The sequence below is a fragment of the Solanum tuberosum genome, unplaced genomic scaffold, assembly GCF_000226075.1.
Source record: "Solanum tuberosum cultivar DM 1-3 516 R44 unplaced genomic scaffold, SolTub_3.0 scf00442, whole genome shotgun sequence".
NCBI lineage: Eukaryota > Viridiplantae > Streptophyta > Magnoliopsida > Solanales > Solanaceae > Solanum > Solanum tuberosum.
In genome coordinates, this window is record NW_006239362.1 from 277,225 (window position 1) to 280,283 (window position 3,059).

The following is a 3,059-nucleotide window of genomic DNA, read 5'->3' on the forward strand; positions in this document are numbered from 1 at the left end:
ACATAAGTGTTTAATGAGGAATTACGAAATATAAATAGAAGAGTGCAATTACGAATTTCTAGTGGAATGATTTGTAATTTTATTATGGTAAGAATAATTCAAATTAATTATTTGGAATTATTTTCATAATAGGAAGCCTCAGTAATTAATTATGTGGTCCCTATAGTGCCCATATTTAACAAGAATTCAGAATCCTATTTCTTAGGGAAAAAAGGAGTAGGCGTGTATTTTCTTGTTTTTCAAGAAAATTGGATTTTCTTCTCCTTTTTGGATTGGGAAGAAATCTCTATAAATAGAGATTCTCCTAACCTAGAAAAAGATGGATTAGTTTTCTATTCGATACTTGCCCACCCAAGTGTTGAGAGAGTTCAGATGTGAACTTGAGATCACTGTAGAAGACCATAGTTGCTGTCTATCTTGTGGATTCGCTTGAAGGTCCGTCTAACTTGGGGATTCGCTTTAAAGTATCTGCTCACGCTTCAAAAGGTATTTATCGAATTAAATTCAGCAAGTTTATGTGTTCTAGCATGATTATGTGTTCTAGCATAAACGATTTGGTTATCTATTATTCATGTAAGCAGTAAGATCCTGATATGCTTCCGCTGTGCATATATGTTTTCCAACACAAAGATGAGTAGAAAGCTTCCTTACCGATTAAGTTTTGATATGAGATTCTACTTAAGTCAGATCCAAACAATCATATCTCTCAGTTTGTAATGAATTAGGTGTCCTTTAAACTATTAAATTAAAGATCCATGAGTCTTTATTTCCACTCCGCCAAGCTTGTCTCATTTCGAGTTCAGAGTAAATCGTGATGACCATTTTACCAGAGACTACTACAACAGAGTTTTCAGAGTCAGTGAACTACGAACCTTATCTACGAGTCATAGGAAGAGTTACGACATGTACTGTTGACTCGTGGAAAAAGTTCTATAAGTTAAACTTTTGGGTTCAATTCTTACAGACCCATCTACGGGTCCATGTAGGGCACGTAGAATAAATTTTTGAGCCTTAAAATTTCAGTATGAATTCCACAGATAGGATCTACGGTCTGTAGATCAAACCACGAACCGTAGATGACCTCGTGGAAGGTTTTCGATAGATTTTTAATTGTGTTTTTATTTTTCTTTTCCAACTTTTTCTAAGTCCAAACCATGACATTTTAACTTAAATTTGGGGAATATAGTCCACCAAGTACTCTATTTTCTTTTATTTCTACACTCCCAACTTCCTAACTCAAAAAGAAAACCGCAAGGATTTCCACTATTCACTACTGACTAAATTAAAATAGTCTTCCTGACAGCAGGTCTTATTTTTGTCATAAGTGTGACGGTCTGACTGACTTGTCGTCACTATTTTATTAGTGACCCAATTTTTTGGGCTTATTAACGGTGCTTCTTAAGATCCATCACATGTGTGACGGTTCGTCAAAGGCATCATCATAAGCCATTGTCAGTCGTTTTCTCAAATTCGTGTTAATGATTCACTATGTTATTAAGGTTACAAACTCAAATGAGTCGTAAATCTCATAACATAGTGAAATGTCAGTGATATTTAAACAGATTCAGTGTTATTCATTCTTTACCCTTGCCATACACTTGATGACACTATCGGGTACTCAGACTTCTCAAAGGGATCCCTTACGAATGTTGTCACCCAATCTATCAAGAATCTTAAGTGAGTTTGCAATGCTGGGCCATTACACCTTGTACACCATTATGAGTGGTGATTCTAGCCTTGACTTCATATTTGCCATTGGAGTTAGGGCTCTAAGTGGAAGTAAGAGTGACAACAGTTCCATAAGACAATTTTTGTGGAATTCCTTTCATGGATAACTCCGTTCCTTTGTTAGTTAAGGTTAGTTGATCCAAACAAGAAATAATTTGTCAGTCCAAAGTCACCATGGTAGGCGCAGATTCCACAGTGGTACGAATGTAGGAAACTGACCCAATTGTGTCCATCACTAGTAAGAGAGTGAATACAGATGTTGCATGTGTTAGCATGATAGACAACTAAATGATTGTATATATTAATGTAATTATATAGTGATATAAATTAGCATGATCATATACATTTGTTGTAGAATCATATGAATAAATATTGTGATAGAATAGCTGATTTGGAGGGATAGCAAGGCAGATTTAGAGGTATTCAATGGCGGATTTGTATAGATAGAATAGCTGATCTTTAGGGATAGAAATGACAGATCTTTAGGGATGTGTCATCTTTATTTTCTCTATATAATGGAAAGACTCTCTCACTTTGAGAGGCATTCAGCTGAAAATTGACAGTCACAATTACTGGCCAAGATGAATATTGTTTTCCCGTTTGTCCAAATGGTTGAAACCTATCTGTTGATAGCCCCAATCTAACATTACGACTTTCCTCTGAAAAAGATGAATGCTTCTTATCAAAGTGCTTCCAGGCAGGTGCATCTGAACAGTGACGCATTACACCTTCCTCAACTTCATGTTCAGCATGCCATCGCATGTGCGAAGCAGTTGCTTTGGAAGCATTCAGTCGTTGCAGCCGTGGAGTAAGAGGAAAGTAATACATCTGTTTAAATGGTACAAGATTTTTCTTTGAAACAGATCTTTGACTTGTAGGCTTGTACCTGGGATGACTACAAAACTTGCAATTTACAAGCTCACTATCCTCTCCCCAGTAAATCATGCAGGCATTGACACAAGTATGAATTTTTTCAACTGGCATGTTCATTCCCCTCATTAACTTTTTAGTTTCATAGAAATTTTTTGGCATCACATTATCAGGCGGAAGCATCTCACTCATATACTGACAAATTTTATCAAAACATCTATCAGAGAGGTGGTGCTAAGTCTTGATGTGCAACAAACGAGAAACAACTGATAATCTTGAGTGTGTTTCACAACCAGGCCACACTTCTTGATTTGCAGAATCAAGCATATCATAAAAACTTTGTGCATCAGGATTAGGTAATTCTTCCATATCATCTGGAACAAATGCGGGACTAGCAGCCTCATGAACCATTCTATGATATGATGTAGTAGGTGTAGGATCATCAAATGCACCAACATTCA